The sequence below is a fragment of the Hippopotamus amphibius genome, chromosome X, assembly GCF_030028045.1.
Source record: "Hippopotamus amphibius kiboko isolate mHipAmp2 chromosome X, mHipAmp2.hap2, whole genome shotgun sequence".
NCBI lineage: Eukaryota > Metazoa > Chordata > Mammalia > Artiodactyla > Hippopotamidae > Hippopotamus > Hippopotamus amphibius.
This window is the reverse complement of record NC_080203.1, coordinates 83,505,593-83,530,811: the sequence shown is the minus strand read 5'-3', so window position 1 is coordinate 83,530,811 and position 25,219 is coordinate 83,505,593.

Below are 25,219 nucleotides of genomic sequence, written 5' to 3'. Positions count from 1 at the left end.
TTGAATTTTGCAAATGCTTTCTGTGCATCTCTTTAGATGATTGTGTGATTTTTATTCTTTGTTTTGGTGATGTGGTGTATCACAGTGATTTATTTGTGGGTATTGAGTCATGGTTGCATCCCTGGAATAAATCACACTTGATCATGTTGTATGATCCTTTCAATGTACTGATGAATTCAATTAGGTAATATTTTGCTGAGAATTTTTGCATCTTTGTTCATCAGGAATATTGGCTTGTAATTTTCTTTTTTTCTTTGTTTTGTAGTGTCTTTGGTATCAGGGTAATGCTGGCCTCATAGAATGAGATTGGAAGTATTCCATCCTCCTCAGTTTTTTGGAATAGTTTGAGAAGGATAAGCATTAACTCTAATTCATTTGGTAGAATTACCCTGTGAAGCCATCTTGTCCCTGATTTTTATTTGTTGGTAGTATTTTGACTACTGATTTAATTCTATTACCAGTAATGAGGCAGGAGACAGATGGGCCTCCCGGGGTAAACAGAGTTCCCTGTGGACTGATACTCCAAGACAAAAATAGCAGGACAATTGAGAGAGGAGCCTGGGCCCTGCCCATATAAAATATAAGAAACCATAAATATCTCATTCTCAAAGTCAGGAGACCTCCTAGACTACACATGCACAGAAAGGCTCCTTGGAGGTCAAAAAGGGAGTGATGTTAAGTGGCTGAGTCTACCCACAGGCCTCTTCAGTAGAATCCATCTTGGCTAAGAGATGCACAAGCACACATGGGAAGATCCTGGGATATACCAAATATGGACTTGGAGCCAGGCAAATCAAAATGATTGGCAAAAGGAAACCCGGGAAGAATGACCCATATACATGATTTAAACTGCCATGAGGGTGCTACTCTCTTTCTCTGAGTCTGCCTTTTTTCTATCCACATATACTATACTCTTTTTCCTGCTAATACTTTACTTGTTTCACTACTTTCTGTCTTTGTGGGAATTCTTTTTCTGCAAAGCCATAGGGCCAGGGCTTGTCATTGACCCCTGGTAAAGAAACTAGGATTTGGTACTCTCACTGCTGTGACCTGACCTCAATCACTGTCTGGGAACTGAAACCCTGTTTCAAGATGCTGCATGCTGAGGCCACCCAAGATCAGTAATAGGTCAGTTCAGATTTACTGTTTCTTCCTGATTAAGTCTTGGAATATTCTATGTTTCTAGGAATTTATTCATTTCATCTAGGTTGTCCAAATTGTCAGCAAATAAACATAATGTTCTCTTATGATTCTTTGCATTTCTGTGATATCAGTTGTAAATTCTCTTTCATTTCTAATTTTATTTACTTAGGCTCTCTCTCTTTCTTTCTTGAAGAGTCTGGCTAAAGGATTATCAATTTTGTTTATCTATTAAGTGAACCAGCTCTTAGTTTCATTGATCTTTTCTATTTTTTTCTTTTTGGTCTCAATTTTATTGATTTCAGATCTCACTTTTATTATTTCCTTCCTTCTGATGATTTTGTGCTTTGTTTTTACTTTTGTTTTCTAATTATTTTAGGTGAGAAAAAATAGGTTGTTTGACGTTTTTCTCCTTGCTTGAGGTAGACGTGTATCACTATAAAATTCTCTCTTAGAAATGCTTTTGCTATGTTCCATAGATTTTTGAAAGTTTAATTTCTATTATATATCTCAGGGTACTTTTTGATTTCTGTATTGATTTCTTCATTGACCTCTTGGATTTTAGTAGTCGTTGTTTAATAATAAAATGTTTGCGAGTTTTTCCAGTTTTTATTCAATTGATTTGTAGTTTCATGTTGTATTTGTCAGAAAACATCCTTGTTATGATTTCACTCTTTTTAAATTTATTGAGACTTGTTTTGTAGCTTAGTATCTGATCTCCAGGATAGACCTATCCTGGAGAACATTCCATGTGCACTTTACTTTTTTAAGCTCTTTATTGGAATATAATTACTTTACACTCTTGTACCAGCTTTTGAAGTAAACCAAAGTGAATCAGCTGTATTTATACATATATCCCCATATCCACTCCCTCCCTCAACTCCCTCCCACCCTCCCTGTCCTGGCCGTCTAAGGCATCAACCATCATAAAGTTGATCTACCTTTGTTATGCAGCAACTTCCCACTAACTATCTATTTAACAGATGGTAGCATATATATGTCTGTGATACTCTCTCACTTCGTCCCAGCTTCCCCTTCAACCACCCCAAACCTATGTCCACAAGTCCATTCTCTGCATCTGCACCTTTACTCTTGCTCTGTCACTCAGTTCATCAGTACCATTTTTTTAGATTCCATATATATGAGTTAACATACTGTATTTGCTTTCCTCTTTCTGGCTTACTTTGCTCTGTATGTCAATCCCTAGGTCTATCCACCCCATTACATAATGCTCAATTTAATTCCTTTTAATGATAGAGTAATATTCCATTGTATATATGTGCCATGTCTTCTTTATCCATTTATCTGTTGATGGGCATTTAGGTTGCTTCCAGGTCCTGGCTATTGTGAATAGTGCTGCAATAAACATTATGGTACATGTTTCTTTTTGGATTATGGTTTTCTCTGGGTATATGCCCAGTTGTGAGGTTACTGGATCATATGGTGGTTCCATTTTGAGTTTTTTAAGGAATCTCCAAACTGTTTTCCACAGTGGCTGTACCAACTTACATTCCCACTAACAGTGCAGGAGAGTTCCCTTTTCTCCACACCCTCTCCAAAATTTATTCTTTCTAGATTTTTTGATGATGGCCATTCTGAACAATGTGAGGTGATACCTCATTGTGGCTTTGATTTACAATTCTCTAATGATTAGTGATGTTGAGCATCTTTTCATGTGTTTGTTGGCCATCTGCATGTCTACTTTGGGGAAATATCTATTTAGGTCATCTGCCCATTTGTGGGTTGGGTTATTTGCTTTTTTGGTATTAAGTTGCATGAGATGCTTATATATTTTGGAGATTAATCCCTTGTCAGCTGCTTCATTGGAAAGTATTTTCTCCCATGCTGAGGGTTGTCTTCTGGTCTTGTTTATGGTTCCTTTTGCTGTGCAAAAGCTTTTAAGTTTAACTAGGTTCCAATTGTTTATTCTCGATTTTATTTCCATGATTCTAGCAGATGGGTCAAAAAGGAACTTGCATTGATGTATGTCATAGAGTGTTCTGCCTATGTTTTCCTCTAGGAGTTTTATAGTGTCTGGCCTTACATTTAGGTCTTTAATCCATTTGGAGTTTATTTTTGTGTATGCTGTTAGGAAGTGTTCTAATTTCATTCTTTACATGTAGCTGTCCAATTTTCCCAGCACCACTTATTGAAGAAGCTGTCTTTTTTCCATTGGATATTTTTTCCACCTTCGTCGAAGATAAGGTAGCCATATGTGCTTGGGTTTACCACTGGGTTCTCTATTCTGTTCCATTCATCTACCTTTCTATTTCTGTGCCAGTACCATAGTGTCTTGATCACTGTAGCCTTGTAGTATAGTTTGAAGTCAGGAAGTCTAACTCCATCAGCTCCATCTTTCCTTCTCAAGATGGCTTTGGCTATTCGGGCTCTTTTGCATTTCCATACAAATTGTAAGATTTCTTGTTCTAGTTCTGTGAAAAATGCCATTGGTAATTTGATCGGGATTGCATTGAATCTGTAAATTGCTTTGGGTAGGAGAGTCATTTTCACAATGTTGATTCTTCCAATCCAAGAACATGGCATGTCTCTCCATCTATTCTATTGTCTTTAATTTCTTTCATCAGTGTCTTATATTTTTTGCATACAGGTTTTTTGCCTCCTTAGGTAGGTTTATTCCTAGGTATTTTATTCTTTTTGTTGCAATGGTAAATGGGAGAGTTTCCTTAATTTCTCTTTCTGCTCTTTCATTCTTAGTGTATAGCAATGCAAGAGATTTCTGTGCATTAATTTTGTATCTTGTTAGGTTACTAAATTCATTGATTAGTGTTAGCAGTTTTCTGGTAGAATCTTTAGGGTTTTCTATGTATAATATCATGTCATCTGCAAAGAGAGACAATTTTACTACTTCTTTTCCAATTTGGGTTTCTTTTATTTCATTTTCTTCTCTGATTGCTGTGGCTAAAACTTCCAAATTTATGTTGAATAAGAGTGGTGAGAGTGGGCACCCTTGTTTTGTTCCTGTTCTTAGAGGGAATGCTTTCAATTTTTCACCATTTAGAATGATGTTGGTTGTTGGTTAGTCATATATGACTTTTATTATGTTGAGGTAATTTCTTTCTATGCCCATTTTCTGGACAGTTTTTATCATAAAAGGATGTTGAATTTTCTCAAAAGCTGATTCTGGGTCAATTGATATTATGACATGGTTCTTATCCTTCAATTTGTTAATATGATCTGTCACATTGATTGATTTGTGTATATTGAAGAATCCTTGCATTTCAGGGATAAACCCCACTTGATCATGGTGTATGATCTTTTTAATGTGCTGTTGGATTCTGTTTGCTAATGTTTTGTTGAGGATATTTGCATCTATATTCATCAGTGTTATTGGTCTGTAATTTTCTTTTTTGTGACATCTTTTTGGTATCAGGGTGATGGTGGCCTTGTAGAATAAGTTTGGGAGTGTTCCTTCTTCTGCTGCAATTTGGAATTGTTTGAGAAGGATAGGGGTTAGCTCTTCTCTAAACGTTTGTTAGAATTCGCCTGTGAAATCATCTGGCCCTGTGCTTTTGTTTGTTGGGAGACTTTTAATCACAGTTTCTATTTCAGTGCATGTGATTGTTCTCTTCATATTTTTCATTTCTTCCTAGTTCAGTCTTACAAGATTGTACATTTCTAGGAATTTATTCTTTTCTTCCAGGTTATCCAATTTATTGGCAAATAGTTGCTTGTATTAGTCTCTCATGATCTTTTGTATTTTTGTGGTGTCTGTTGTTACTTCTCCTATTTCATTTCTAATTCTGTTGATTTACATCTTCTCCCTTTGTTTCCTGATGAGGCTGGCTAATGATTTATCAATTTTGTTTATCTTCTCAAATAACCAGCTTTTAGTTTTATTAATGTCAGCTATTGTTTTCTTCATTTCTCTTTTATTTATTTTTAAAGAAATTTTATTGACATACAGTTAACATAGAATAAACTGAATATATTTACAGTGTACAATTTTTTATCCCAATCTCCCAATTCATTCCCCCACAACCCTCCCCCCTTTCCCCCTTGGGGTCCATATGTCTGTTCTCTACATTTGTGTCTCTCTTTCTACCTTGCACACTGGTTGATTTGTATCATTTTGCTTTATTCTGCATGTATGTGTTAATATACGATATTTGTTTTTCTCTTTCTGACTCACTTCACTTTGTATGACAGTCTCTAGGTCCATCCATATTTCTACAAATGCCCCAGTTTCATTCCTTTTTACAGCTGACTAATATTCCATTGTATGTATGTACTACATCTTTTTTATCCATTCATCACTTGATCAACATTTGGGTTACTTCCATGTCCTGGCAATTGTAAATAGTGCTGCAATGACATTGGAGTGCATGTGTCTTTTTGAATTATACTGTTCTGTGGGTATGTACCCAGCAGTGGCATTGCTGGTTCATATGGTAACTCTATTTTTAGTCTTTCAAGAAACCTCCATACTGTTCTCCATAATGGCTGTATCAATTTACATTCCCACCAACAGTGCAAGAGCATTCCCTTTTCTCCACACCCTCCCCAGCATTTACTGTTTGTCGATTTTCTGATTATGGCCATTCTAACTGGTGAGAGGTGATACCTCATTGTAGTTTTGGTCTGCAGTTCTCTAATAATTAGTGATGTTGAGCAGCTTTTCATGTGCCTCTTGGCCATCTGTATATCTTCCTTGGAGAAATGCCAATTTAGATCTGCTCATTTTTTGATTGGGTTGTTTGTTTTTTGTTATTGAGCCAGATGAACTGTTTATATATATTTGGGAGATTAATTCTTTGTCTGTTAAATAATTTGTAAATATTTTCTCCCATTCTGAGGGGTGTCTTTTCGTCTTGCTTATAGTTTCCTTTGCTGTGCAGAAGCTTTGAAGTTTCATTAGGTCCCAGTTATGTATTTTTGTTTTTATTTCCATTACTCTAGGGTTTGGATCAAAAAAGATCTTACAGTGATTTATGTCGAAGAGTGTTCTTCCTATGTTTTCCTCTAGGAGGTTTATAGTGTCTGGCCTTACATTTAGGTCTTTAATCCATTTGGAGTTTATTTTTGTATATGGTGTTAGGAAGTGTCCTAATTTCATTCTTTTACATTTGGCTGTCCTATTTTGCCAGCACCACTTATTGAAGATGCTGTCTTATCTCCTTTGGATATTTTTGCCTCCTTCACCAAATACAAGGTGCCCATATGTGCCTGGGTTTATGACTGGGATCTCTAATCTGTTCCATTGATCTACCTTTCTATTTTTGTGCCAGTACCATAATGTCTTGATCATTGCAGCCTCTTAGTATACTTTCAAGTCAGCAAGGCTGATTCCACCAACTTCGTCTTTCCTTCTCAAGATTGCTTTGGCTATTCGGGGTCTTCTGCGTTTCCATACAAATCATAAAATTTCTTCTTCTAGTTCTGTGAAAAATGCCATTGGTAATTTGATCGGGATTGCATTGAATCTGTAAATTGCTTTGGGTAGTATAGTCATTTTCATAAGGTTGATTCTTCCAATCCAAGAACATGGTATATCTTTCCATCTGTTTGTGTTGTCTTTGATTTCATTCAATAGTGTCTTTTAGTTTTCTGAGAACAGGTCTTTTACCTCCTTGGTTAGGTTTATTCCTAGGTATTTTATTCATTTTGTTGCAATAGTGAATGAGATTGTTTCCTTAATTTCTTTTTCTGATCTTTCATTGTTAGTGTATAGAAATGCAAGAGATTTCTGTGTATTAATTTTTTATCCTACAACTTTACCAAATTCATTGATTAGCTTGAGTAGTTTTCTGGTGGCATCTTTAGGATTTTCTATGTATAGTATCATGTCATCTGTGAACAGTGACAGTTTTACTTCTTTTCCAATTTGAATTCCTTTTGTTTCTTTTTCTTCTCTGATTGCTGTGGCAAGGACTTCCAAATATATGGTGAACAGTAGTGGAGAGAGTGGACATCCTTGTCTTGTTCCTGATCTTAGAGGGAATGCTTGCAGTTTTTTACCATTGAGAATGATGTTTGCTGTGGGTTTCTCATATATGGCCTTTGTTTTGTTGAGGTAGGTTCCCTGTGTGCCCACCTTCTGGGGCGTTTTTGTCATAAATGGGTGTCGAATTTTGTCAAAAGCTTTTTCTGCATCTATTGAGATAATCATGTGCTTTATCCTTCAGTTTGTTAACATGGTGTGTCACATTGATTGATTTGCATATATTGAAGAATCCTTGCATTCCAGGGATAAATCCCACTTGGTCATGGGGCATGATCCTTTTAATGTGTTGTTGGATTCTGTTGGCTAGTATTTTGTTGAGGATTTTTGCATCTTAATTCATCAGTGATATTGGTCTGTAATTTTCTTTTTTTGTTGTATCTTTATCTGGTTTTGGTATCACAGAGATAGTGGCCATATAAAATGAGTTTGGGAGTGTTCCTTGCTCTGAAATATTTTGGAAGAGCTTGAGGCCGATGGGTGTTAGCTCTTCTCTAAATGTTTGATAAAATTCACCTGTGACGCCATCTGGTCCTCGACTTTTGTTTGCTGGGAGATTTTTTTTTAAAAATTTTTAATGTTTTTTATTTTTTACAATAAACTGCATATATTTAGAGTATACAATTTGTTATGTTGGGAGATTTTTAATCACAGTTTCAACTTCATTATTTGTGATTGGTATGTTCATATTTTCTATTTCTTCCCAAATCAGTCTTGGAAAGCTATATCTTTCTAAGAATCTGTCCATTTCACCCAGGTTGTCCATTTTTTTGGCATATAGTTGCTTGTAGTAGTCTCTTATGGTGCTTTTTATTTCTGTGGTGTCCATTGTATCTTCTGCTGTTTCATTTCTAATTTTATTGAATTGCATCCTCTCCCTTTTTTTCTTGATGAGTCTTGCTAGAGGTTTATCAATTTGATTTACCTTCTCAAAGAACCATTTTTTAGTTTTATTGATTCTTGCTATTGTTTTCTTTGTTTCTATTTTATTTATTTCTGCTCTGATCTTTATGATTTCTCTCCATCTACTAACTTTGGGTTTTGTTTGTTCTTCTTTCTCTAGTATCTTTAGGTGTATGGTTAGATTTTTTACTTGGGATTTTTCTTGTTTCTTGAGGTAGGATTGTATTGCTATAAAATTCCCTCTTAGAACTGATTTTTCTGCATCCTATCGGTTTTGCATGAATGCATTTTCATTGTCATTTGTCTCTAGGTATTTTTTATTTACTCTTTGATATCCTCAGTGCTTTCTTGGCTATTTAGTAGCGTTTTGTTTAGCCTCCATGTTTTTGTGTTCTTTAGTTTTTTTTTTTTTTTTTCCTGTAATTGATTTCTAATCTTATAGCATTGTGGTCAGAACAGATGCTTGATATGATTTCAATTTTCTTAAATTTACCAAGGCTTGATTTATGACCCAAAATGTGATCTATCCTGGGGAATTTTCCATATGCACTTGAGAAGAACATGTAATCTGCTGGTTTTGGATGTAATGTCCTCTAAATATCTATTAAATCAAGCTGATTTATTGTAATTTAAAGCTTTTGTTTCCTTATTAATTTTCTGTGTGGATGATCTGTCCATTGGTGTAAGTGGGGTGTTGAAGTCCCCCACTATTATTGTGTTACTGTTGTCTTCTGCTTTCATAGTTGTTAGCATTTGCCTTATGTATTGAGGTGCTCCTATATTGGGTGCATATATATTTATAATTGTTATCTCTTCTTCTTGGATTGATCCCTTGATCTTTATGCAGTGTCCTTTCTTGTCTTCTGTAACATTTTTTATTTTAAAGTCTATTTTATCTGATATGAGTATCACTACTCCAGCTTTCTTTTCATTTCCATTTGCATGGAATATCTTTTCCATCCCCTCACTTTCAGTCTGTATGTGTCCCTAGGTCTGAAGTGGATCTCTCATAGACAGCATCTATATGAGTCTTGTTTTTGTATCCATTCAGCCAGTCTGTGTCTTTCCGTTGGTGTATTTAGTCCTTTTATATTCAAGGTAATTATCAATATGTATGTTCCTATTACCATTTTCTTAACTGTTTCATTTTTGTTTTTGTAGGTCTTTTTCTTCTTATGTTTCCCGTTTAGAGAAGTTCCTTTAGCATTTGTTGTAGGGCTGGTTTAGTGGTGCTTAGTTGGCTTAGCTGTTGCTTGTCTGTAAAGCTTTTGATTTCTCCCTCGAATCTGAATGAGAATCTTGCTGGGTAGAGTATTCTTGGTTGTAGGTTCTTCCCTTTCATCACTTTAAATATATCGTACCACTCCTTTCTGGCTTGCAGAATTTCTAATGAGAAATCAGCTGTTAACCTTATGGGCTTTCCCTTTCATGTTATTTGTCATTTTTCCTTTGTTGCTTTTAATAACTTTTCTCTGTGTTTAATTTTTATCAGTTTGACTACTGTATGTCTTGGCCTGTTTCTCCTTGGGTTTATTCTGCCTGGGGTTCTCTGTGCTTTCTGGACTTAGGTGGCTATTTCCTTTCCCATATTAGGGAAGTTTTCAACTATAATCTCTTCCAATATTTTCTCAGGTCCTTTCTCTACCTTCCCCTACTGGGACCCCAATGATGCAAATGTTGGTGTGTTTAATGTTTTCCCAGAGGTCTCTTAGGCTGTCTTCAGTTCTTTTCATTCTTTTTTCTTTATTCTTTTCTGCATCAGTGATTATCATCATTCTGTCTTCCAGCTCACTTATTTGCCCTTCTGCCTAAGTTAATCTGTTACTTGTTCCTTCTAGTATATTTTTCACTTCAGTTATTGTGTTGCTTATCTCTGTTTATTTGTCCTTTAATTCTTCTAGGTCTTTGGTAAATTTTGTTACAACTTTTCGATCTTTGTATCCAATCTTTTTTCAAAGTCCTGAATCATCTTTGCCATCATTATTCTGAATTCTTTTTCTGGAAGAGTGCCTATCTTCTCTTCATTTAGCGGTTTTTCTGGGGTTTTAACTTGTTCCTTCATCTGGTACAAAGCCTTCTGCCTTTTCATTTCCTCTATCTTTATGTGGCTGTGGTTTTCAGTTCCACAAAACGAAATAGTGCTGATGCCACTTGATACAGCTCTCTGCCCTCTTGTGGAGGAAGCTATCTAGGAGGCTCATGAGTGCTTCCTGATGGTGGTTTAGGCTGGCTGGGCGGAACTCAGTAAAACTTTAATCCGATTTGGTGGGCAGAGCTCAGAAATATTTAATCTGCTTGTCTAACAATGGTTGGGGCTGTATTCCCACCTTGTTTGTTTTTTGGCCTGAGGCTAAGCAGCACTGGAGCATTCAGTCTCCATGTTGGGGCTAATGGTGGACTCTGGGAGGGCTCACACCAAGGTTCACTTCCCAGAACCCCTGCCACCAATGTCCCTGCCTCCTTGGTGAGCCACAGCTGCCCCCCACCTGTGCAGGCAACCCTCCAACACCAGCATGTAGGTGCTTCAGTCTCCTATGGGGTCACTGCTCCTTCCCCTGGGTCCTGGTGAGCACACTATTTTTTTGTGTACCCTCCAAGAGTGCAGTCTCTGTTTCCCCCAGTCCTGTGGAGGTCCTGCAATGAAGCCCTGCTTGTTTTCAAAGTCTTATTCTCTGGGGATTCCTCCTACCATTGCCAGACTGTGAGGTTGGGAATCCTGATGTGGTGCTCAGAACCCTCACTTCAGTGGGTGGACTTCTGTGGTATAATTGTTCTCCAGTTTGTGATTCACCCACCCAGCATTTATGCAATTTTATTTTAACGTGATTGTGCCCTTCCTACCACCTCATTGCGGCTTCTCCTTTGTCTCTGCATGTGAGGTGTGTTTTTTGGTGAGTTCCAGTGTCTTTCTGTCAATGATTGTTCAGCAGTTAGCTGTAATTCTGGTGCTCTTGCAAACAGGAGTGAGCGCACTTTGTCCTACTCCACCATCTTTCCACCAGACGTCCTTTTACATGTATTTATGATCTAATCTTTATGATTTCATTCCTTCTGCTCACTTTAGGGTTTTCTTGTTCTTCTTTCTCTACTTGTTTTAGGTGTAAGGTTAGGTTGTTTTTTTGATATTTTTCTTTTTTTTTTTTTTTTGAGGTTGGACTGTATTGCTATAAACTTCCCTCTTAGATCTTCTTTTCCTTCATACCAGAGGTTTTGGGTTATTGTGTTCTCATTGTCATTTCTTTCTAGGTAATTTTTGATTTCCTCTTAATTTCTCCAGTGACTTCTTGTTTGTTTAATAGCGTGTTGTTTAGCCTTCATGTGTTTGTATGTTTTGCAGTATTTTTCCTGTAATTAATATTTAGTCTCATGGCACTGTGGTCAGAGAAGATGCTTCATAATATTTCAATTCTCTTGAATTTGCCAAGCCTTGATTTGTGACCCAGGATGTGATCTATCTTTGAGAATGTTCCATGTGCACTTGAGAAGAAAGTGTATTCTGTAGTTTTTGGATCAAATGTCCTATAAATATCAATTAAGTTGAGATAGTCTAATGTCTCATTCAGAGCTTGTGTTTCCTTATTTATTTTCTGTTTGGATAATCTTTCCATTGGTGTAAGTAGGGTGTTAAAGTCTCTTACTATTATTATGTTACTCTCAATTTCCCCTTTAATGGCTGATAGCATTTGCCTTAAGTATTGAGGTGCTCCTCTATTGGGGGCATAGATATTTACAATTGTTATACATTCTTCTTGGATGGATACCTTGATCATTATGTAGTGTCCTTCCTTTTCTCTTGTAATAGTTTTTACTTTAAAGTCTAATTTGCCTGATATGGGTATTACTACTCCAGATTTCTTTTGACTTCCGTTTGCATGGAATATCTTTTTGCATCTCCTTACTTTCAGTCTATATGTGTCTTTTGGTCTGAGGTGGGTTTCTTGTTGACAGCATATATATAATGGTCTTGGTTTTGTATCCATTCAGCCAGTCTGTGTCTTTTTGGTTGGAACTTTTAATCTGTATACATTTAAGGTGATTATTGACATGTACGTTCCTATTGCCATTTTCTTAAATGTTTTGGCTGTGTTTTTGTAGGTCTTTTCCTTCTCTTGTGTTTCCTGCTTAGAAAAGTTTCTTTAATAATTGTTGTAAGGCTGGTTTGGTGGTGCTGAATTTTCTTTACTTTTGCTTGTATGTAAAGCTTTTGATTTCTCTGTTGAATCTGAATGAGATTCTTGCTGGGTAGAGTATTCTTGGCTGTAGGTTTTCCTCTTTCAGTACTTTCAGTATATCCTGCCATTCCCTTCATTCCTGCAGAGTTTCTGCAGAAAGATCAGCTGTTATCCTTATGGATTATCTCTTATATGTTATTTGTTGCTTTTCCTTGCTGCTTTCAATATTTTTCCTTTGCGTTTAATTTTCGTTAGTTTGATTAATATGTGCCTTGGTGTATTTCTGCTTGGGTTTATTCTGTATGCCGCCCTCTGCACTTCTTGGACTTGATTAATTATTTCCTTTTCCTTGTTAGGGAAGTCTTCCACTATTAGCTCTGGAAATATTTTCTCAGACCCTTTCTTTTTTTCTTCTTCTTCTGGGATGCCTATGATTCGAAGGTTGGTGCACTTAATGTTGTCACCAAGGTCTCTGTGAGTGTCTTACATTCTTTTTAATTTTTTTTTCTTTCCCTGCTCTGTGGCAGTTATTTCCCCCATGCTAACTTCCAATTCACTTACTCGTTCTTCTGCCTCAGTTATTCTGCTGTTTATATCATCTAGAGTATTTTTAATTTCATTTTTTGTGTTGTACATTGATGTTTGTTTGCTCTTTAGTCTTCTAAGTCCTTTTTAACTGTTTCTTATATTTTCTCAATTGTGTTTTCAAGATTTTGGATCATCTTTGCTATCCTTACTCTGAATTCTTTTTCATGTAATTGTCCTATTTCCTTTTCATTTATTTTTTGTTGTGGGGTTTTTCCCTGCTCTTTTGCCTGAAAGGTGTTTCTTTGTTTTCTCATTTCCTCTAATTTATAGGATTTGCTGTCTCATTTCCCTATACTGTTTAGTAGTAATTCCTCTTGTTTCTGCTCTGTGGTCCTTGTGTTGGTGTTTGTCCAGTGTCTTGAGTACACTTCCTGGTGGGAGGGTCTGGTGCCTTCTTTCCGGTTTGTGGCTCTGAGAATTGTCTCTCTCATGAGCAGGGCCATGTTGGGTGGTGTGTTTTAAGGTATCTGTGAGCTTAATTTGGCTTTAGGTAGTCTGTGTGCTGATGGGTGGGTTTGTGTTCCTGTCTTGTTTGTTGCAGATGGTCGGATGAGGCTGTGTCTTAGACTCTGATAGAGGGCTCTGTGAGAGCTCTCTACAGTTAATCTTCCCTGTGGCTGAGGGCTCCCTAGTGGTCTAGCATCCTGGATTTGATGCTCCCTCCCCAGAGCCTCCTACTTGTCTTCTGGTCAAGTAATCCAGGCTTCAGACGTTGCTTGTCCTGGCAATAAATGGGATTAAAAAAGACTATTCAAGCCCCAGACTAATGGCAGAGTGTTGAGTCAAACAAATACTAAATCAAAGAAACACATACATGCACAAGACACACAAATACTGAATCCAATAGAACAAAAAGCACTGGAAAAAGCTGACAGAGAACCCCAATATGCAATCAGACAATCAAACACACACACACACACACACACACACACACACAAATCCAGGGAAAGTTTGAAAGTAAGGATCAAATATAATAAAGAGTAAGAGAACAGCCAGTCAGACTGAAGATTCCCAAAACAAAATCAGACAATTTTAATTAAAACTAAGGTAAAGACCAAACCTAATAAGAAAAACCAAAACAGTGTGTCACTTGGAGAATAAAGAAAGGAAACAGCCCAGACCAATAATATTGATTAAAAGTATATTAAGATAAAAGTAAAAATGTTAGAAGACAGGGCAACAGAAGAGCATAGTATGATGGAAATATGAAAAGAAAAAATAGAAATGTATAAAAGTTAGAGAAGAGAAGACGGTAGGAGGGATAAAGTCAGCACTACAAAAGAAACTTAGCTAGAAATAGAAATAGACAAAAAGGCTAAAAATAGAAATAGAAGAAAAATAGAAGAAAAACTATGTCATAAAACATGTAGATCCCTTAGGACTAGGATGGTAATTAAAGAAAAGAAAAAGCTAGAACTGACCCCAGAATGGACCAGATCAATAGAGGTAATAATAATATTTCTGTTTCCTTGGGGTCTCAGCTATAAGTGTCCTTCTACCCACATTGGGCTTTTTGTATTACTCTGTGACTAGCAGAGCTTCCTTTATTGTTCATCTGTAAGCACTGGTGTGTGGGGAGAAAGAGGGTACAATAGTGGTTCCTTCCCCTGGGAGTGAGTGAGCAGTAGTTACCTGCTTGGGTGGTAGGAGCCCAGGCAGCAGTGACAGTGCCTATTGCAGAGCAAAGCCAGCAGCTCAAGCCAAGAGAGAGACTACAATTGAAGCTCCTGCCCCCTGCATATGGCTCCACAGTAGAGCCCTGCCTGGGTCACAGGAGCCTGGTCAGCGTTAGCAGTGTCTATTGTGGAGGGAAGCTGGCAGCTCAGGTGAGAGAGAGAGAGAGAGACAACAAACATGGCTACCCCCCCCCCCGCCCCAGCGTATGACTCCACAGTAGTGCCCTGCTTGGGTCATGGGAGCCCTGGTGATGGTGGCAGTGCCTATTGCATAGGGAAGCTGGTGGCTCAGGTGTAAACAGAATGTCTCCAGAGCTGGGCCACTCTGCAGACTTTTTGCTCTTGGCTGCAGGCACTCGAGGCCAGCCCCACCAGGCAGCCTTTGTTATCCCTTGTTGACTGCCATAGCCAGGCCCAGATGGGGCCTCCCATTGTCCCAGGTGGGGCCTCCCTGTGTCTGTCACAGGTATGGAGAGAGATACTACACCTGTGGCTCCTCCCCACTGCTTGTGAGTCAGCAGTAGAGAATTGCCACCATGGCCACTCAGACTTCTGCAGTAGGCAATCTCCACTGTGGATTTCTACCCTCCTGTCCCCTCAGTCTGTCTCCCCACTGCCAACAATGTTTCTCACTCTGAACCAGTTCTCCGATTCCCACGTTCCAGCTCCCAGACCCCCTGTTCAGCTGTGAAGCCACGTCTCAGTCCAGACACGCTGAGCTGTGATGTGGACTTTCTGTGTGTTTCTCACACTTTCTTGTCTGCCACAGATCAGCCACTTCACCCTCTTTGAACAGTCGCAAATGCCTCCCTTCTGACCTGATGAAGTTCCCCATTGGAGAAGAGTTTTCCCCATCAGATAAGGGATGTTTCTCCGAATTCAGCAATCTCCCCTCTGTTTCAGCTCCCCTTGCCCCAGGGTGTGGGACCTGTCCCTTTTCTTTCTTCTCCTCTTCCTCTTTCTCTTTTTTTTCCTCTGCCCTACCCAGTTATGTCAGAAACTTTGCAGTCCTTTCTGGCATCTGAGGTCTTCTGCTGGTGTACAGCTGGTTTTCTGTGGGAATTATTGTGTCTTTTGATGTATTCCTGATTCATCTGTGGAGAGGGATGCATTCCACATCTTTCTACTTCACCTCCATCTTTTCATCCACTTCCATGTGCACTTTAAAAGATTGTGTAGCCTCTTCATTAAGTGGTGCTGGGAAAACTGGTTAGCTACATATACAGGAATGGAATTAGAACAATCCCTAACACCATACAGAAAAATAAACTCAAAATTGATTAAAGACCTAAATGTAAAACCAGACACTATAAGACTCCTAGAGGAAAACAGAGGCAGAACACTTTGACATAAATCACAGCAAGATCTTTTTTGACCCACCTTCTAGAGTAATGGAAATAAAAACAAAAATAAATAAGTGGGACCTAATGAAACTCCAAAGCTTTTGCACAGCAAAGGAAACTCTAAGCAAGATGAAAAGACAACCCTCAGAATGGGAGAACATATTTGCAAATGAATCAACAGGCAAAGGGTTTCTGTCCAAAATATATAAAGAGTTCATGAACCTTAATATCAAAAACCAAACAACCCAATCCACAAATGGGCAGAAGACCTAAATAGGCATTTCTCCAAAGAAGACATACAGATGGCCGAAAGGCACATGAAAAGCTGCTCAACATCACTAATTATTAGAGAAATGCAAATCAAAATGACAATGAGGTATCACCTCACACCAGTTAGAATGGCCATCATCAGAAAATCTTTGAACAGTAAATGCTGGAGAGGGTGTGGAGAAAAGGGAACACTCTTGCACTGTTGGTGGGAATGTAAATTGATACAGCCACTATGGAGAACAGTATGGAGGTTCCTTGCAAATCTAAAAATAGAGTTACCATATGACCCAGCAATCCCACCGCTGGGCATATACCCAGAGAAAATCATAATTCAAAAAGACACATGCACCTCAATGTTCATTGCAGCACTATTTACAGTAGTCAGGTCATGGAAGCAACCTAAATGTCCATCAACAGAGGAATAGAAAAAGAAGTTGTGGTATATATATACAATGGAGTATTACTCAACCATAAAAAGGAATGAAACTGGGATATTTGTAGAGATATCGATAGACCTAGATACTGTCATACAGAGTGAAGTGAGACAGAAAGAGAAAAACAAATATCATATATTAACACATATATGCAGAATATAGAAATGGTACAAATCATCTGGTTTGCAAGGCAGAAATAGACACAGATGTAGAGAACAGACATATGAACAACAAGTGGGGAAAGTGGAGAGGGGGGTTGGAGTGGGATGAACTGGGAGATTGGGATTGCCATATATGCATTACTAATAAGAAAAAATATCAAATTTACACTTTAAATATATGCAGTTTATTGTAAAAGAATAAATGTTAATAAATAAATAAATAAATATGTATTCTGTTGTTTTTGGAAGGAATGTTCTGCAGATATCTATTGTCTATTTGGTCTAAAGTACCTTTCGAGACCACTGTTTTATTTTTTTAATTATTGGAATATAGTTGCTTTACAATGCTGTGTTAGTGTCTGCTGTACAGCAAATTGAATCAGCTATACATGTACATATATCCCCTCTTTTTTGTATTTCCTTCCCATTTAGGTCACCACAGAGCATTGAGCAGAGTTCCCTGTGCTATACTGTAGGTTCTCATCAGTAATCTTTTTATATATAGTAGTGTATATATGTCAATCCCCATCTCCCAATTCATCCCACCCACCCTTCCCCCTTGCTATCCATACGTTTGTTGAGACCACTGTTTTCTTATTAATTTTCTGTCTGATCTATCCATTGATGTGCATGGGGTATTAAAGTCCCATACTATTATTACACTACTTTCAAATTCTCCTTTTATGTGTGCTAATATTTGTTTTATATGTTTAGATCTTCCTATGTTAGATGCATATATGTTTATACATGTTATATCCTCTTTCTTATTGATCCCTTTATCGTTACATAATGCCCTCCTTTGTCATTTGTTATAGCCTTTGCTTTACAGTTTATTTTGTCTGATGAGTATTGTTACATCAGTTTTCTTTTCATTTCCACTTGAATGTAACTTTTTTACTCTTTCTACAATACTTTCATATTCTTTGTGTCTTTTACTCTGAAGTGAGTTTCTTTTAGACAGCATATAAATGAGTCTTGTTTTTTATCCATTCAGCCCCTTAGTCTTTTGAACAGAGTATTTAGTCCATTTACTTTTAAAGTGATTATTGATAGGTATGCATTTATTGCCTTCTGTTACTTGTTTTCTGGTTGTTTTTTGTTTTGTTTTTTAATAAATATATTGATTTATTTATCAGCTGTGTTGGGTCTTGGTTGTTTCATGTGAGCTTTCTCTAGTTGTGGACAGTGGGGGCTACTCTTTGTTGCAGTGCATAGGCTTCTCATTGCAGTGGCTTCTCATGTTGTGGAGCACAGGCTCTAGAGCACAGCTGCAGTAGTTGTGGCACACAGGCTTATTTGCTCCATGGCATGTGGGAATCTTCCTGGACCAGAGCTCAAACCCATGTCCTCTGCATTGGTAGGTGGATTCTTAAACACTGCACCACCAGGGAGGCCCTCTGGTTGTTTTTGTTGTTTGTTCTTTTCTTCTTTATTTTCTTCCCTTTTGGTTTGATGATTTTCTTTACTGTTATATTTGGGTTCCTTTCTCTTTGTTTTTTATTTGTTTGCTTGCTTGTTTCTTTGTTTGTGTGTGTGTGTGTGTGTGTATCTCTTGTAGTTATTTGGTTTGTGATTAACATGAGATCGATAGATAGATTGATAGGTAGTTGTTTCAGATAGTCATATGTCCCAAAACATTCTAAAAGCTCTACATTTTTATTCCCCCTCCAACATTTTATGTTTTTGATGTCATATTTATGTGTTTCATAACTGTTCTGTTATGTAGTTATAGTTGATTTTACAATTTTTGTTTTTATTCTTTGTAATTAATTTTTATAGTGTTTATTGCACTGTCTTTACTATATTTGCCTTTTGTAGTGAGATTTTTCTCCTTTACATACTTTCTTATTTCTTGTTATGGCCTTTTCTTTTTTGCTTAAAGAAGATCCTTTAACATTTCTTGTAAGTCTGGTTCAGTAGTGATGAACTCTTGGTTTCTGCTTCACTGGGGAACTCTTTGTCTCTCCTTCCACTATGAATGATTGTTTTGCTGGGTATAGTATCCTTGATTGTAAGGTTTTTTTTTTTCCCCTTCAGCACTTTAAATATATCACACCACTCCCTTCTGGCCTGCAAAGTTTCTGCTGAACAATCAGCTGATTGTCTGATGGAAGTTTCCTTGTATGTGATTCTTTTTCTCTTGCTGCTTTTAAAATTCTCACATTTACTGTTGCCAAATTAATTATGCTGTTTTTGTGTGGATCTCTTTGAGTTCACTTTCTTTGAGACTCTCTGTGCTTCCTAACCTGGATATCTGTTTCCTTCTTTAGATTAGGGAAGTTATGGGCCATTTTATGGAATACATTTTCTACTCTTCTTCTGGGACCACTGTAATGCTAATGTAAGTATACTTGATGTTTTCCCAGAGTTCCTTTAAACTATCCTCATTAAAATATTTTTCTGCTTTTCTTATTTGGTGATTTCTACTATTCTGTCTCCAGGTCACTTATGCATTCTTCTATATCATCCAATCTGTTCTTGATTCCTTCCAGTGTATTTTTAGTTCAGCTATTTTATTCTTCAACTCTGATTTTATATTTTCTGATATTATACTTGTTAATACTTTGTTGAAGTTCTCACTGTGTTCCTCTATTTTTTCCCTGAGTTCAGTCAGAATTTTTATGACAACTACTTTGAACTCTTCATCAGGTAAAATACTTATATCTTTTTCATTAGAGTTTTTCCCTAAGGTTTTATCTTCTTTTGTTTGGAACATATTCCCCTATTTTCTCATTTTGTTTGACTTTTTTGTGTCTATGAAATTAGGTGAAACAGAGACTTATCCTGTTTTTGAAGGCATGTACTTGTGTGGGAGCATCCCTATGCAGTCTGCTTGTGCCCAGTGGCTTTGGTGAGAGAGACTGATCTCAAGTGAGTGTAGGTCAGGGCTTTTTCTGGGGTGTATTGGTGGCTGCTTCCTTCATGGAGGGGTGGGGCTGGAGCTAACTGGGCTAAAGCTGGAGTTGCATGTGAGCTAGGGCTTTGTCAGTGGCACCCTGGAATCTCCTGCCACAGCAGGGGTTGTGAGTGGACTTTGAATGGTTAGAGCCAGAGCCCGGTTCAAGGTACAGTTTCTCCTGGGGTTTGCTGGTGGCCACCTTGTCAGAAGGGGTTGTTGGATCCACAGCCTTGTGCAGGCTGGTGGTCATGCTGGGACAGTTTTGGCAGGCCACCTTAACCACCAGGCACTTTTCAATCTGCTACTTCTGTGCTGGGACTGGAAATGTAAGTTTGTTCACACACCCTTTAGTAGCAGAGTCTTTTTTTCCTAGAGTCCTCCAGTTCTCCCAGTCATAAGCCCTACTGATTTTCAAAACAAGTTCTGGGGTTTTGTATTTCTGGTGCAATACCTCAGGGCTGGGATGCCCAATGTAAGGCTCAAATTCTTACTCCATATGGGGGATCTCCGAGTTTGTGATATCCCCTTCCTCTTCTGGGTTGCCCACAAGTGGTATGGGTTATAACTGGGTCACTTCTCTTTCCCTCTTACCTGTCTTGATATGTTTTCTTCTTTATAACCTTAGTTGTAGAAGAGCCATGCTGCTAGTCTTCAGGTCATTCTCAGAGAGAGTTTTTCTATACATTTTTCTTGGCGATGTAGTTTTGGTGTGTTTGTGGGAGGAGGTGAGCTCAGCATCTTCCTACTCCACCATCTGATCCCACCTCCAAGCTCTTCACAAGAACAGTTTTATAAATGCATCGGAGTAAAACATTAACTGTAAATGACAAAAGACTTTAAAATTCCCACACTTAAAGATCTGCTAAGGGTTGCAATTGCCAAAGAAATTTGTTTATTTCTGTGACACATACATTTCTAGATAATAACTAAAATTACAAGTGATAACATGCCAGGACATATCAGACCTCTGGGAATTTTATATGATTTCTGGAATACTCATGTTGATAACATATATCTAGAAAAATATAATCCCACCAAGGACTAGCATCACTTATTTGACAGTGATTTCCCCATCATTTAATGTATCAAATAAGCCTAATTAGTATAATACATTTCTTTATAAGTAGAAAGAATAAATCTTTTCAGATGTTCTAGGGACCTCTCAAAAATCCCAAGGTTTGTTTCAGGTCAAAAAGACTTCATTTAGAATTTTATTTGTGGGGGGGTGGGAGAAGTTTGTAAAAAATATCAAAAGATTCCAAAACCCTCAATTAAATAATAACATAGGTCACTGTGAAACAATAGGGAGTTACCTCATGAACCAAAGTAACAATTAAGGATTTCAGAGGCAAATATAGGTTACATAGTTCTGAGCAAAACTTACCTCTTTTAATATCGAGAAGATTAGGTTTTCTTAAGTAATCAAAGACACTGTGTAGACAGTGTGAAACAAAATTTTTGCTTTCAAGCAGATTACTCGAAAGGGTAAGGAAAAACCATTCATAACCTCTTATCAGGAGCAGATCAATAGTCCAACCAAACTTTGCCCTTTTATCAGAGGAAAACATAAGTTCCAGTTTTACATAAGTAGACTACTGATATTAAAGCTTAATTTAAAAACCCTTATAACATATTCATTCAAGCATGATCACACACAAAATTTCTTTTCCAATGTATCTTTTCCATAAACCTTCTACAACTTTCTTATATACATTTAGACCTTGTAAAATCTTTTTCCTTTCTTATTCTGGAGCAATTATTTTACTTTAGGACAAAATTGTTTTTCCATCTTACCAAAAATGAATCTTTATTTTTCATACCTTCTTTTACCAAAAACATATTATGCTTTTTATATAGTATTGTTTCCTTTCCATCATTATTATTTCTAGTAGTTTCGTAAAAACAAAACAAAACAAAAACCAAAAAGCAAAAGAACAACTTTGTTCTTACAAATATGTTTTCTATTTTTTGACTCCTTTTTTGCTGACAACTTCAACTTTATTACTTGAAATGTTATTTTCTCAATTTCAAAAATATACAAAGCTAGGGACTTCCTAGGTAGCACAGTGGTTAAAAATCTGCCTGCCAATGCAGCACACCGAGGTTCAAGCCCTGCTCCAGGAAGATCCCACATGCCACAGAGCAACTAAGCCCGTGTGCCACAACTATTGAGCCTGTGTGCCACAACTACTGAAACCCACGTGCCTAGAGCCCATGCTATGCAGCAAGAGAAGCCACTGCAATGAGGAACCCTCACACCACACTGAAGAGTAGCCCCTCCTCGCCACAACTAGAGAAAGCCCGTGTGCAGCAACGAAGACCCAACACAGCCAATAAACAAATTGAAAGAAAGAAAGAAAGAAAGAAATTTATAAAAAATACAAATCTTATCTAGAAAAGAAATTATGCAGAGCATTTTTTACAGAATAATTATAGATTTACTCTTAGAGGATAGTGTAATTGCCTATGCACTACATTACCCACTTTATTGCTGGATAGGGTTGCTCTAAACTGAGTAGGCAGAATAAAAATTAAAAGTTTGGGACAACAACTTCTAAACTGATGTCAGAGCTATCAATATCTGGGAAGCCAGCTTCAGGGTTCCCAGTCTTGCAAGAAGTTATAAGAAATGGGATGAGTTCTTTTAAGCAAAAATTGCTGCCTGTCTACAAATCAGAAAAGACAATACAAAGATGTTTGAGCTTATCAAATAGTGATTACAACCTGGGCTTAAGGAGTTATCACTGTGTACATACAGGACAAAAAAGGTATATGTTGTTGTATTGGTCTTTTCAGCTGGCTGCACAATTCATTGTGGTACAAGAGCAGTGGCTTTCAAACATGTTGCCTCATTCCACAGCAGGAGAAAGCTCTCATGGTAGCCTCATCATCCCCCATACTCTAAAGGGGCACCTGCTTCCCTGCTTGTATCCTCTCAATAACAATGCATGTCATGCAGAGTTAATTCATGATTATCACTCCAAATGTTCTAACACTATCCCCTGGTTTACACTGCACTTCAAATCTTCCAAATCTTACTTCAACCATCTGTCATCTTTGCCTTCCAGTGAATATTAGGAATCAGGCAATTGTGAACCAACACATTCTGCAGTAGATTAGCAAACTTATAAATACATTTAAAATTTTTAGAAGTATACTTTTCCTCATAATAATTTTTAATAGACTCAAATATTTTTGTCTCTCTAAAAATTAAAAAGCTATAAGTAGATAAACTTATGTTTAGCATTTAATGTTTATCTTATCTGGAAAGGATTTAGATATTTAATGAATATTCAATATTTAGTTCAACTTATCATAAACTTTTATATTATGTTCATTTATTTAAAACAAATTTTAACAGTTATGCTTTGATAAGAATTAAACAGCTAACCATCACCTTAGGATGTTTTTATTGTTGTTGTTGTTGTTGGCAAATTCTGTAAGAGAAATAACATGAGCTCATTTGATCAGAAAACCCAGGTAGGGGGAGTTGAGGGAGGGAGGGAATACAGGGATATGTGTATAAAAACAGATGATTGAACTTGGTGTTCCCCCCAAAAAATAATAAATAAATAAATAAATAAAATTTTAAAAAATAAAAGAAAACCCAGGTAGAAAAGCTTGTACCTTTGCATTTCATTCAATATTGATGATGCTGAAAACACACTTGTTTTCATTAAACCAACAAATTTAAACTAGCTCTTATTTATCAAAAGTTATCTCAGATTATGTGAACTAAAAGAACATGTTGCTTAGTTTCCATATATCTAAGTGTATACTTTATATATATATACACACACATATATATGCTTAATTTTTCTTTAAGCCAATTAAATAGAGCTCTTTGCAAATTAATTTTGGCAATACCACCAGGAAATATAAAAATATCATATGCTTATAAAACATATAGACATACATAATATACAAAGAGACACAGAGATCTTACAGGGTTTGCTTTTTAAAAAATTTAGCCAGGTCTCAGGCACAAAACACAAAGGAGTAGTTAGATCCAAACTGTGTTTCTGGCAGATGGAGTAAGTTAAGGCTATTTGCTCAGATGGCCAAAGATTTTACCATTGTTTTTCTTTGCATGCTCTAAGTCATTTTGTTTTTAGAAGTTTCTGAATACTAATCAAAGAATGCATCCTATTGTCTTAGAGATTTGGGATCTTCTCTTTTAAGGGTACTCTTTAAGGTGGACTTATTTGAAAAAAGTTTCCCCAGAATGGCCATTATAATTCCAAATTATTCAAAAATTCACCCATTTTTCCAGAAATGCACAAGACTATGGTCCAATGACCAGTTGGAACCTATCTTGCCTTTAAATTCCCTAAAACATCTTAATTATGAGGGCCCTGTTTTCCAACGGCAGTTCTGAAACACCAGGAATCATATTTTCCCCACTTTTAAACAGAATGGATGACTTACCAGGAATCTTCATAAAAACAGATCCCAAATAAAGTCAGAGGGCTCAAAACAGGAAAAGAGCAGAGCAATGATCCAGGAGAGACATCCTCAAACTTGAGGGCTGGTGAGAAAGTAATATGCTCAATGGACTCTGTGAGTACCAGCACCTGTTTGCTCACTGGCCTCAGAGTCATTGGGGGTCCTCTTTGAACCCCACTTCTGGTCACCAATTAATGTCGACTTCAAAATTGAATAACCAGTTATTTTACCAGAAAGAAATTGATTTATTCATGAATAACAGATAATTGCAATTAGAGACAGGCAAGCTCTGGTGAATCATAGGCAAGTCCGAAGAGACAAAGGGAAGGTCAGCTTTTATTATGTTTTAGGAGGAAATTGGAGAGGGTGGTTTTGAATAAAAATCATGAAAGAACAAGGGTTCAGGGTTGTGGCAGTTTTTTATTGCTGCAAGTGGTTTTTAGCTCATTGTTACTGAGGCAGGGAGGGAAATTTAAAAAAGCAGGAGATGAAATTCCCTTGTGAAATATTTCCTCACTTTTACCAGAAGAAAAGTAACATTCTTATCATTAGGAATAAGAAATTGAGGCTGAGAGAATTTTATAAAAAGAATTCTATACAAACAGACCTTTTAAAAATAATTCTTATCTTCCTTCTTCCTGATGGTTTTGCAGGCAGCAATAAGAGGTATGTGCATGAGAGCTTTCCCTTCAGGGTTTCCAATTCCATTTCAAAAGAGAGTTTTGTAATGGCATTTTTTACAGAAATATTTTAAAATTCTAAAATTTCTATGGAACCACAAAAGACCCCAAATAGCTAAAGCAATCCTGAGAAATAAAAACAAAGTGGGGAGCTTCCTAGGTTGCACAGTGGTTAACAATCCGCCTGCCAATGCAGGGGACATGGGTTCAATCCCTGCACCATGAAGACCCCACATGCCATGGAGCAACTAAGCCCATGTGCCACAACTATTGAGCCTGTGCTTTAGAGCTCATGAGCCACAACTATTGAGCCCACGTGCTGCAACTACTGAAGCCCACACACCTAGAGTGCATGCTCTGCAACAAGAGAAGCCACGGCAATGAGGAGCCCTCACACCTCAAAGAGGAGCAGCCCCCACTCACTGCAACTAGAGAAGCAAGTGTAAAGCAATGAAGACCCAACACAGCCAATTAATTAATTAATTTAAAAAAAAAGGAGGTATCACTCTTGTTGATTTCAAACTATACTATAAAGCTATAGTATGCTA